The following is a 13,414-nucleotide window of genomic DNA, read 5'->3' on the forward strand; positions in this document are numbered from 1 at the left end:
ATAGTTTGAGTGCATTTACACATATTCTTATCAGGAGTTAATGGAAGTCTTACTTGCTGTGTATCCTCCTGTTACTTTATATTGTAATTCTTTTTTTAAAATTTGTCATTCTATTGCTTATGTAGTGATATTTTACTATATAAGTAGTGGTTTTAATTTGCATTTCTCTGATGACTAATGAAGTGAAATACCTTTCCATGTATTTACTGGCTATTTAGATAGCCCTTTTTGTATCTGTTTAAATATTTGCCCATTTTGCTATTGGATAGTGTGTCTTTTTCTTGTTGATTTGTAGACCTATAAAATTGGCAATACTTATAGTGGAATGTTGAGGGGAATCATAAAATTTAGCAAGACAGGAAAAGAGAGGAAGAAGAAAAATGATTACTGAAGGAATTTTGGGGGCTCATCTTTGGAAGGTTGGTAATCTGCTAGTATGAAATGGAGTTATGCCTGGAATCAAAATTCACAATCATTTTCTAGATTCAACTGCTGCTCTTGCATTACATAGAATTATGGTACATTATCTAAATCTTCCTTGGTAAATGAAAGAAATTCATTTCTAGTTAATCTGTCATTTTCTGTTGCTCTGTTAAGTAGATATATACTGTCTGTCACCTCCTAAATAATAGAGAAATGGATGAGGATGGGGAGGAGAGAGGGGTTCACATTCAGCACTCTCTTCTGCACAAGACTGGAAATTTGAGAAATCATAACAACCACAACATGGCCGGTTTGCAACCCTATTCAATTTGCCTTTTAAAGTACAGTTCTTCTGTATAGTTGAAACATTCCTGTGTGGAATTGATGAGAAGAATGTAAGGAAACATTTTCCCCTTCCATATAAATATTAGTTTGTTGATGTTATAAAGATGAATTTTAATTTTCATTTATTTCTTTTAGAATAACATCTGCTCTTACAACAGGAGGTACTCTTTGATTAATAGAAAATAATGTCAGCCTTCCCATTTTATAAAGATAAATCTTTTCTTTTCCCTTAACTGAATATCCTACCTGGTCCTTGTGAAACTTGCTTGATTAGGCCACATCCTACAGAGACTTTACAGAATTCCAGAAAGCATTTCATAGTCAGAAGATTTGCTTTTCACCATACCTGAAATTTAACATCTCTCACCTCTCTCTCATCAACTTGCTATTCACTCATTTCTTTTTGCAAAGTCCTCCTGCTCTTTCTGACCTGAGATATGGTTAACATTTATACCCTGGGACATATAGCAAGCAGCCCCCCTTACTGCAAAGAAACAGAAAAAAGGAAAGAAAGGGAAGGAGAAAGAAAATGGAAATTGAAATATGTAAGAAAATGACATCCTTTAAATATGGCCTATAGAAGATCTTCTTCTGTATGTATGTATGATTTTCCAAGGCTAATAATATTTCCTTTTGAAGAAGAACATTCTAGGTTAAATATGGCAAAGGAGATCTTATATTAATGTTAAATCTGTTGAAAGTCTTTGGCGTACAAAACTATTTGACCAAAATAATCTACAGAATGTCACTGTCTGCCTGAGAAGAAGAGGAAGCATACCAGTTTTCAAGTTACTATCAGCTCCAAACCTGCCCTTCTACACTCTCTTCTGTTTCCCAGGGCTGGGATTCTGCAAAACACATTGCTGCTTTGCCAGTTGCTCCTTGTTGGTCTCTGCCCATATGGGTGTGAGAGAGGGAGGAAGACGAGACAGAAGAAAAAGGCATGAGGAAGGAAGAGGGACAGAGGGAACTGTCTGCATTAGTGCAACAACCCAGGTAGCAGCAAGCAGTTCCTTCCTATAGGAACAGCCCTAAGCAGTTTGCAATTTTTCCAATATTTGCGTAGAACCAGCCTCATCAGACTACCGTTGGAGATGCCAACACCAACTGAGCGGTACCAATCCTCTGCCCTCTGTGAGGACCCTCAACTAAGCATCTGTTACACAATTCTAACCTCTTCTCTTTGTTCCTCCAGCCTACAGCTGCTAACAATTTCCTGAAATTTCTGCTGTTCTGATGTCTTAGAATTTTCTTTCTGTCCTTTCAGGAAATTAACAATTTTATACCTACTTAATAGTTCTTTATATTAAAGTATACTTGTTACCGAAACCCAAGTTTGGCTGCCCGTTGCTCAAAAAGCCAATACTCAAGAGCTGAGTTTTGATCAGAAAGGAGTATTAGCTTTATTCAGGAGGCCAGCCACCTGGGGAGAAGGCAGACTCTTGTTCAAAGGTCAACTCTGAGGTTTCTGCCTGGCCCAGGGATGTTTAAAGGGTTTAAGGCAGTTAATCAGTAAAAGCAGCGTCATGGTCCATAACATTTCTTGATTATCTGTAGACTTGATGGTGCCAGCTGCAGACGTTATCTCAGTGCTCAGGGGCTGTGCAAGGGGGTCTGCTTCCTTAGTGCCTGGGGTTTGTGCAAGGGGGTCTGGTTTCTGTTTCATGAGTCCAGGAGTGTTCTTTCTAGGAAAGAATGCATGATCTATAGATATACAAATAGAAGTTAATCATGTGGGCTAAGGGCATTTGCTAAAGTTTAAAGACTACTAGGTTGCCCGGAGGGGCCAAGGTGGCTTCACATTTTTATTTTCTCTGTACAGATAACAGTTGTGCTCTCTCTTTCCTGACTGGGCACACATAGACACACATATACAATATGTGTATGTGGTATGTATGTATGATATATATATGTGTGTATATATATGTATACATGTAATATATGATGTACATATGTCATATAAAAATGATATAAATTATCTTTTGTTTTGTAAACTATCAAAAATGAGGAAAAAAAATACCATGAAACACATGAATATATATCCATACACCCTCCTGAATGAGGCATAGTTAAGTCTATTTGCTCACATAGAAAGATCTTGTAGGACAGAATTTAAAATGGAGTGAGTGATTTCATATTCAAACAAAGTGGATTGATCACAAAGGACTTAATTTAATATGTGATGATAATGCTGATGATAATTGTAGTAGATATCTCCTAATACATTTTCCTCCAAGATTTCCTTGAAGCTCTGCGGTTGCTTTGGAAGGATTTTATTTCCTTTAGAATTCTACAAGAAAGCTAACAAATTCCTCAGAAGTTCTATTGAGTAGAGTGGACATGTTGACTATTACTCATGATGATTTTTGACATAACCTTAGAGGAGAGAAAAGAATGTTTGAAGGGTGGGAAATGCTTCCATCTATTTAGGGAGATAGATAGGTTTGACTTGAGCTGTCATTTATGTGAATATGTGCTATAAAGGGCCTGGTTTTGATGCTAGTCGAAAGCACCTGACAAGAGTAATTACCCATCACCAGTCTTGGACATTGCACGTAGTTTAGTGCTAGTGAATATAGCTGGTAGAGGGGAAACAGTGTCTCCATGATGCCAGCAGGCCAGGTCTGAGGACCCATAGGAGGTCCTGCAGGACCAGACAAGACAGTCTTTGTCTTTGCACAGCATGGAAATCAAATGGGATCCAGCAGAAAGTGAGGGCAGAATTTATTGAAACTATAGAGAGAATAGAAAAAGATGGAGTGTCTGGGAGACTCAGAAAGGAAGGGAGCCTGAGTCTTGTCTTTGTTCAGGGACTGGGGGATGTTATTGAGGATCCAGGTCTGGTGTATGTGTCCTCTCAGGCACCCAGGAACTGGTCAGAACAAAGACAAGGGCCTAGGTATTATTCCTTGGAGCCATGGATGTCTAGCTCCTGTGGTCTGGAATGCACATATGATGGCTTCATCTGGTCATTCTCACCTGATCCTTCTTTCCATGTTCTCTATTCTAAAGAAATCATTAGCTCCTTGTCCCTTACAAGGAGGGCATAGGCGATTTGCATTACATTGCATGTGTAAAGTGGGGTGGGGGTGCAGCCCCTAGCAAGAATAGAAGCAGGAAAAGGAGCAAAAAGCAGATTTTTATAGAGTCCTTTAGTTTCCCTATCTCATCTGCATTGAAAAAGCTTATATATTATCCAGCACAGGAAAAGAAAAGCCTTTTTCTTTTATATATATATCAAGAAGGGCAAGATGATACTTTTTAAATTAATATTACACAACTAAGTTTTCATAAATTTTGAAACTACTAAGTGCTAGGAAATTATGCTAGGTGTGGGTTAGAAATGTAAACACAAAAAAAGACAGTTGTATCCAGTGTGGTAAATGTAAATGTAGTACTAAATGTACAAGCTCACCACTGAAGAAGTGATTAACTTACCAGGTTGTCATAGATGAGTAGGGAAGTTGCCTAGCACTGGGTTTTGAAGTATTTTTAACATTGTCAGGTGGACAAGGGGATAAAAAAATTCTAGAAAAAGGAAGCAGAATTGCAGAAGCACCAAAAAGTGAAGTAGCTTGGCATGTTAGAAAAACTACAAGTAGTTCAGTGTTCTTAGTGGGAAAACCGTGAAGGGTAATAAATGGAAAATTAAGTACATTGTGTAACCTTATGCTAGGGGCTCCAAAAATGTACTCAAGGTTGGCTTGAAGAACATTAAGAAGGAAAGCTAGCAGTCAACTGTAGTCAGTATTTTCTTCCCTTTTCACCTCATTTTCTTTTCCAATGCAGTTGTGCTTATAAGTCAATACTAAGTATTGTCCCCTGATGATGTAGTGACAGTTTGAAGATGTTCAAAAAACATGGATAGGCACAATGCATATGAGACCATAAGGAAACATCAGTAAGGTGTATTTGAACCTATTCCATTCAAATTATTTTCTAACATATTCAAAAAAGAAAAATTATTTAAGAAGAAAATTGGGAAAAAAAAGAGGCTACTCTGGACCTATTACAGCAAGAGATCCATCTATGTGGATTTATCACCCTTATGGAGATGGAAGGGGAGGAACAAGTGACAGTAGCCAATTTTCCTTAGTGCCAAGTTTTCCACTTAGCGAAACAAAACTCCCAGATGAGTTAAACCATGTGCCTTGCACCCTGGCCCCCTTCTTCTTCTTCTTCTTCTTTTTTTTTTTTTTAAACCTGCTGCCAGGTACCACAGTAAGGGTAGGATGTGAGAGCTCATGGAATGAAGACACAAAGAAAGCCAGTTTGTCTGTGGCAGGAACTTTGCTTCAGTAAAGCCAACAAGATATAAAGATATAAGGCTCTAGCTAGAATAATCATAAGACGCATATGATTAAAGACATTTGGTACAAGAAGTGGCAAATTTTCGAGACACGTTCGGATGTTTCAAATCACCTAGAAGGTACCACTATGTATCTTCATGCGTAGAAGAAAAAGCATAGTTAAAATGTGCATTTGAAGATGTTGAAAAAGCCTTTAACAAAATATAGCATCCATTCTTTTTTTAAAGATTTTATTTATTTATTTGGGAGAGACAGAGCAGAGAGAGAGGGAGAGGGAGAAGCAGACTCCCTGCTGAGCATGGAGCCTGACACAGGGCTCAATTCCAGGACCCTGAAATCATGACCTAAGCCAAAGGCAGACGCTTAACAGACTAAGCCACCCAGGAGCCCCACAGCATCCATTCTTTTTTAAAAAGATTTTATTTATTTATTTGAGAGAGAGTGAGCGAGCAAGAAAGCACAAGCAGGGGGAAGGAACAGAGGGAGGGGGAGAAGCAGACTCCCCACTGAGCAAGGATCCTGATGTGGGGCTTGATCCCAGGACCCTGGGACCATGACCTGAGCCAAGGTCTTAAGGCTTAAGGCTTAAACGACTGAGCCACCCAGGCACCCCCACAGCATCCATTCTTGATAAAAACTCTCAAAAAATAGGTATAGATGGAACATACCTCAACATCATAAAGGCCATATACAAAAGACCCACAGCTAATATCATCCTCAATGGGGGAAAGACTGAGAGCTTTTCCTCATGGTCAGGAACAAGACAGGGATGTCTACTCTCACCATTACTATTTAACATAGTACTGGAACTCTCAGCCTCAGCAGTCAGACAACAAAAATAAATAAAAGGCATCCAATCAGAAGAAAGAAGTCAAACTTTCACTATTTGCAGATGACATGCTTCTCTATGTAGAAAACCTGAAAGACTTCACCAAAAAATTGCTAGAACTAATGCATGTATTCAGCAAAGTCTCAGGGTATAAAATCAACATACAGAAATCTGTGGCATTTCTGTACACCGATAATGAAGGAATAGAAAAAGAAATCGAGGAATTGGTCCCATTTACAATTGCATCAAAAACCGTAAGATAACTTGGAATAAACCTAACCAAAGAGGTAAAAGATTTGTACTCTGAAAACTATAGAACACTTATGAAAGAAATTGAAGAGGACACAAAGAAATGGAAAATGTTCCATGCTCATGGAATGGAAGAACAACATTGTTAAAATGTCTATACTACCCAAAACAATCTACATATTTAATGTAATCCCTATCAAAATACCACTAGCAGTTTTCACAGAACTAGAACAAGTAATCCTAAAATTTGTATGGAACCACAAAAGACTCCAAATAGCCAAAGCAGTCCTGAAAAAAAAAAGCAAAGCTGGAAGCATCACAATGCCAGACTTTAAGCTGTATTACAAAGCTATAGTCATCAAGACAGTATGGTACCAGCACAAAAACAGACCCATAGATGAATGGAACGGAATGGAAAACCCAGAAATGGACCACAACTAATCTTTGACAAAGCAGGAAAGAATATCCAATGGGAAAAGACAATCTCTTCAGCAGTCTCTTGGGAAAACTGGGCAGCAACATTCAGAAGAATGAAACTGGACCACTTTCTTAAACCATACACAAAAATAAACTTGAAATGGATGAAAGACCTAAATGTGAGACAGGAGTCCATCACAATCCTAGAGGAGAACACAGGCAGCAACCACTTTGACCTTGGCTGCACTGACTTCTTACTAGACACGTCGCGGGGGCAAGGGAAACAAAAGCAAAAATGAACCATTGGGACTTCATCAAGATAAAAAGCTTTTGCACAGCAAAAGAAACAGTCAACAAAACCAAAACACAACCGACAGAATGGGAGAAGATATTTGCAAATGACATATCAGATAAAGGGCTAGTATCCAAAATCTATAAAGAACTTCTTAAACTCAATACCCAAAGAACAAATGATCCAATCAAGAAATGGGCAGAAGACATGAACAGACATTTTTCCAAAGAAGACATCCAAATGGCCAACAGACACATGAAAAAGTGCTCAACATCACTCGGCATCAGGGAAATCCAAATCAAAACCTCAATGAGATATCACCTCACACCAGTCAGAATGGCTAAAATTAACAAGTCAGGAAACAACAGATGTTGGTGGGGATGTGGAGAAAGGGGAACCCTCCTACACTGTTGGTGGGAATGCAAGCTGGTGCAGCCACTCTAGAAAACAGAATGGAGGTTCTTCAAAAAGTTGAAAATAGAGCTACCATACGATCCAGCAATTGCACTACTGGGTATTTACCCCAAAGATACAAATGTAGAGATCCAAAGGGGTACGTGCACCCCGATGTTTATAGCAGCAATGTCCACAATAGCCAGGAAAGAGCCAAGATGTCCATCAACAGATGAATGGATAAAGAAGAAGTGGTATATATATACAATGGAATATTATGCAGCCCTCAAAAGGAATGAAATCTTGCCATTTGCAATGACGTGGATGGGACTGGAGAGTGTTGTGCTAAGCGAAATAAGTCAATCAGAGGAAGACATGTATCATATGACCTCACTGATATGAGGAATTCTTAATCTCAGGAAACAAACTGAGGGTTGCTGGAGTGGGGATGGTGGGAGAGATGGGGCAGCTGGGTGATAGACATTGGGGAGGGTATGTGCTATGGTGAGCGCTGTGAATTGTGCAAGACTGTTGAAATCACAGATCTGTGCCTCTGAAACAAATAATACATTATATGTTAAGAAAAAAAAAAGAAGAAGATAGGAGGGGAAGAATGAAGGGGGGCAAATTGGAGGGGGAGATGAACCATGAGAGACGATGGACTCTGAAAAACAAACTGAGGGTTCTAGAGGGGAGGGCGGTGGGAGGATGGGTTGGCCTGGTGATGGGTATTAAGGAGGGCACGTTCTGCATGGAGCACTGGGTGTTATATGCAAATAATAAATCATGGAACACTACATCAAAAACTAATGATGTAATGTATAGTGATTAACATAACATAATAATAAAAAAAAATTCACTGCCACAACCAATGTCAAGGAGCTTTTACTCTAAGCTTTGTTTCTAGGAGTTTTATGTTTTAAGTCCTTACCCTATTTTGAGTTAACTTTTATGAGTGGTATAAGATTGGGGTCTAATTTCATTCTTTTGCATGTGGATTTCCAGTTTTCCCAACACCATTTATTGAAGAGACCATCCTTTTCCATTGAGTATTCGTGGGTATCTTGTCAAATATTGGTTGACCATATTGACATGGGTTTATTTCTGGATACTCACTTCTCTTCCATTGGTCTTTTTGCCAACTTTTATGCAAGTACCATATTGTTTTGATTATTACAGCTTGGTAATAGAGTTTGAAATCAGGAAGTGTGATGCCATTTCTTCTTTCTCAAGATTGTTTTGGTCTTTTGTGGTTCCATATGACTTGCAGGGTTGTTTCTTCTAGTTCTGTTAAAAATGCCATTGGAATTTTGATAAGGAATGTGTTGGATCTATAGATGGCTATGGGTAGTATGGACATTTTAACAGTATTCTTCCAATCCATGAACACAGGATATTTTCCATTTATCTGTGGCTTCTTCAGTTTCTTTCCTCAGTGACAGGGTTTTCAGTGTATAGATATTTCACTTCTTTGGTTAAAGGTGATGGAGTATTTGGATGACAACAGGAAAGGAAAAATAACCATCTTCTCTAGAGCTGACCAGGTATAATAAAATATCGTAGATGGTACTTCTTCTCCAATAATTAAAATGCTAGCAGGGACACCTGGGTGGCTCAGGTCATGATCTCAGGGTTGTGAGATTGAGCCCTGGGTAGGGCTCCATGCTGGGCATGGAGTCTGCTTAAGATTCTCTCTCTCTGTACCCCCTAACCCCCTGTTCGTGCTCTCCCTCTTCTCTTTCTCTTAAAAAAAAAATAAAACGCTAGCAAAGCATGGTATGGTATTTTGTGTAAGGTATCCTTCCTCTGAGAATTCATTTATTAAAATGGTAGTTTTCAAAGCATCTTGTCTTGGGGAATATTTTATGTTAGGGAACAGAAACCCATTTAAAGAAACTCAGGTTAAAAGTGGGTATGCTACAGGGGCTCCTGGGTGGCTCAGTCGTTGGGCGTCTGCCTTCGGCTCGGGTCATGATCCCAGGGTCCTGGGATCGAGCCCCGCATCGGGCTCTCTGCTCGGCGGGAGGCCTGCTTCTCCCTCTCCCACTCCCCCTGCTTGTGTTCCCTCTCGCTGTCTCTCTCTCTGTCAAAAAAAAAAAAAAAAAAGTGGATATGCTACAAGGGTACAGAGATTCTCCTGGAATCTGATTGCTGTAGTTACAGATTAAAATCACATACTGTAATTTCTTTTTGCCTTAGGTTTCAGTAAAGCTATATACATGAAAGCTTTCTTCTTAAGGCATAAATTTCAAATGAAATACATGTTAATACATGCAGTACTGCAGTGCTTTTGAAGCTATACCATTGGCTAGTGTGAAATCTATCATCACTTGATTAGAAGTGCGCAGTGTTTCAGAAACTGTCCATAGCAGCCATCTTATTTAGTAAGATTTCCAGTTAATGCTTTAAGATTATAGTCATATTGATTTCTCATAGAATTTATGACCTTCCAAGGACAGACTACATTTAGTCACCACATTGCATTAACTGATACTAACATTGGTATTTATTTGGGGTCTTCAGAATTTATAGCTGAAATGTGGAAGGTATACCTGCACACAGATGTTGGCCTGATGGCAGATGACAGGAAACCCTACCATTTTCTTTTTTATTTAAATATCTTTAATTCTTGTCTCTGATGGCTTCCCCTGTCACTTCATGAGTAAGTAGGGCTAATACTGGCTACAGCAAAATCACACTCCCCATTTATCATGCTAATTGCAGTTTAATGAGGAGAGGCCTTAGGCTGCAAGACTTGTCTACCTAGAGTCCTATTGGAGTGGAGTTTATTATGGTAATTAATACGGCCTATGATAATTAAATTGCTCTACTAGATAGGTACTGTATTTATCATAAAGATTCACTATAGCAAAACTTTTTTGAGGATATTCGAAGACCAGTTTTGAAAATCAAGTTCTCTGGAGTTACGTCTTTTTGAAACAAAATGGGTGTGGATCCCATTTTCAGATATTTCTCCTCAGAGCAAGACTGGCTATATAACTTGGAAAGCCTGTTTCACAATGAAAATGCAGGACCCCTTTTTCACAAAGCACCAGGAAATTGCCATAAAGGTACTAAAATGAAAAGCTTTTTTCTTTCTTCCACACATCTTCCCTGCTTGTATGCGTGCTCCATTGTCTCACTGAACTTTACTTAAAAAATGAAAGTTCAGCAATAAATGAAGAATTTCAAGATGGTGACAGCATGAAGCCTGAGTGTGGGGTCCTGTGTGACTGCGCAGATTGATTGCACTCCCGTGAAGCTGGCCCTGCCTCAGAGAGCAGAAGTATAGAAAGCAAAAACCATTTTTTCATAATTGGAACTGAACAAATCTCATGCCAGACTGTAATGCAATAAAGTCCGAAGGAAGTCCAGTCAAATTTGGGCCAACAGACAACTGGAGCTCAGGCTGGGGAAAACCTCAGTAGGGAAACCAAGACAATGAAAATGAAGGAACAAGGACTCCTGTGTCAGTCAGGAAGCTGTCCATGTTTCCTGCTAAGGCATGAAGTCATTACGAGACATGGTTACATCAAAGCCCTTAGGCAATGAAAGAGCTAAAATAAGAATATGATGAGTAGTTTAAACTTAGCTATAATTACAGGTAGCTAGTGAATTAACACAAACATGCTGGCATACTCCATCTAAATAATAGTAAACTTTTCTAAAATTTACATCATTTTCCTTCATTGAACTATTGGAAAGATCAGTGTGAATAAAAATATTCTAAAATGTATTGAAAAAGGTAGCAATTTTCTCTTTCTTTTACCTGCTTTAATGACTGATTTGTTCCTTTGCTAATTGTTGGTTGAATTCAATAGGACCTGGTATATTATCTTACACATAAATGGTCAGTAAATGCTCGTGGAAATAATTATATATCATTAACTCTCCACAGCAGCAGACTGGGAAGTCTTTTAGGAATATGTTTGCAGGGACAGAACATTGACTAAAATTAGAGTACTAATAGTACTCTACCTCCACAATAAAGTGGAGGTTGGCTATTGTTCCAGTTTGGAACACCAGTAACGATAAGCAAACAACAGCTCAATTGAGAGACTGCTCTAATTTCCTGGTGCAGATTGTGATTTAGGTGGGGGAGTATTATCTTCTTGTCACAATAACATCATTTATAATAATAGTAGCTTAATCACACAGAATCCTCTGTGAATGTCCTGCTCCTCACAGTTCACTGTAGAAAATCACTTGAATTTAATTGAGTTCTTTATTTAGTTCTGTGTAGTGAGTTTGTAAAGACAAACACTATTTGGAATAATTTTTTGATGGCTTGCTGGAGAAAGACATATTTATTAACTCAAACCATATACATCAAATACCTGAACAGTACTAGACCCTGGGAATATAACTGAATAAGATAGGTATGGTCTCTCCATGGAGATTAGGGATGTTCTTTCCTTGGAGTTTATAGACTGATGGACTTCTAGAATAATGCTCCATGCTGTTAATTTCAGTCAGGTTCACAGGCCCGTGCATTATGAAGAATCAAGCATTTGAAGGTGGAACTGAAACTAGGCTTACAGCAACTAGACATACTCAAAGCCAGTTTCCAACAGTTAATTATTTTGAGTGGTTTCCCCATTAGGTAAAAGGAAGAGGAGATAAGAGGGAGGATAGAAATCTTGATAAATTTCTAAGTTGGACTAAGTTTGGTAACTATAAAAAATGAAGTGTAGTTAATAAAGCACAAAGCAGAAGATTTCCTCTTAACTCATAATTATTATACATCATCATTAGAGAGGGAACTTGATGCTCCCTGTACTAGATTAATAGCCTGGGCATTCATCTCTGACCTCAGCTGAGGTAGAAGCACCAGGCAACAGAAGCCGAAAATGGAGTAAAAAGAAGTACTATCTAGTATTTCATCTGGGCAGGGAAATTAAAAAGAGGAAACCCTTAAATTGTAGAGGGGAACGTGAAAGGAAAGGATGGGTGCTCTTTTCTTTCCCTTGACAGTACCACCCTTTGAGAACCAGCTGGCAGCTCCTGGGTCACTAGGCTTAATCATTCCTCTTTTCAATTACAGGAACATCCTATTAACAAGGAGAAGGAGTGGGGAGAGCAATTTTTAGGAGAAAGAAAAAGAGAAGGGGAATATTTTTCACATGGAGAAAAAGGCATCTGTCAGGAAATAGGGAATGACATACAAGTTAAGTTTTTTCTGCCCCTATTATTTTTATTTTAAACACTGTGAAAAGAACCAGTGTTTCAGGAGGTTTAAAAAATAATGGAGGGCAGGCCTAGCGATATATAACTGTCATCTGAAGATTTGATATTCTATTGCAGGACATACAAATAAATGGGGATATTTGAGTGTATATGAGTAAATATTTGAGATATTCTTTTGAAAGAATAAATGTGCCTAGAGCTGCTTTCAGAAAAAAATCAGGTTGAATATACCACAGGTTTTTCATATGATTCCAGAATCGTACCTACTATTTATGGTTTTAGTATATGTATAATAAATGCAAGTGCATCTCAAATTATTATAACTTTCGTATAGCCATGAGGATCTGAACAATATGATCTAGGAATTTTTCAGAAGACCCCTCCAGGTCTGTATCCATTATTTTATCAAAATACTGAAGGTGAATGTTGATTCTGAGAACACTGTTGTCATGTATCGAACTAAAAAAGGAAATAAAACTCTATGTTTTCAAACTCAATCATATGGCTATTTTAGAAGCTCTCTCAGTGCAGTGGGTTACAAATTACTATCAGATGCAACTAATGATCTTGAGGTGTAAGCAGAATTATTTCATTTTTAGTAATTTGCCAGAGTTCTTAAATTGGGTAATACAAGAGTAAAATTTAATTTAGATAGCTTATCCTAGAACACTGGATTATCTATTCTTTTTTTTTAAGTTTTTATGTAAATTACAATTAACATACAGTGAATATTAGTTTCCCGTGCACAATGTAGTGATTTAACACTTCAGTACATAACCCAGTGCTCATCACAAGTGCACTCCTTAATCCCCATCACCTATTTCACCCATCCCCCCACCCACCTCCCTTCTGGTAACCTTCAGTTTATTCTCTAGAGTTAAGACTCTGTTTCTTGGTTTGCCTCTCTCTCTCTTTCTTCCCCTGTGATCATTTGTTTTGTTTCTTAAATTCCACATATGAGGGGACACC

Source organism: Halichoerus grypus, chromosome X (genome assembly GCF_964656455.1).
Source record: "Halichoerus grypus chromosome X, mHalGry1.hap1.1, whole genome shotgun sequence".
NCBI lineage: Eukaryota > Metazoa > Chordata > Mammalia > Carnivora > Phocidae > Halichoerus > Halichoerus grypus.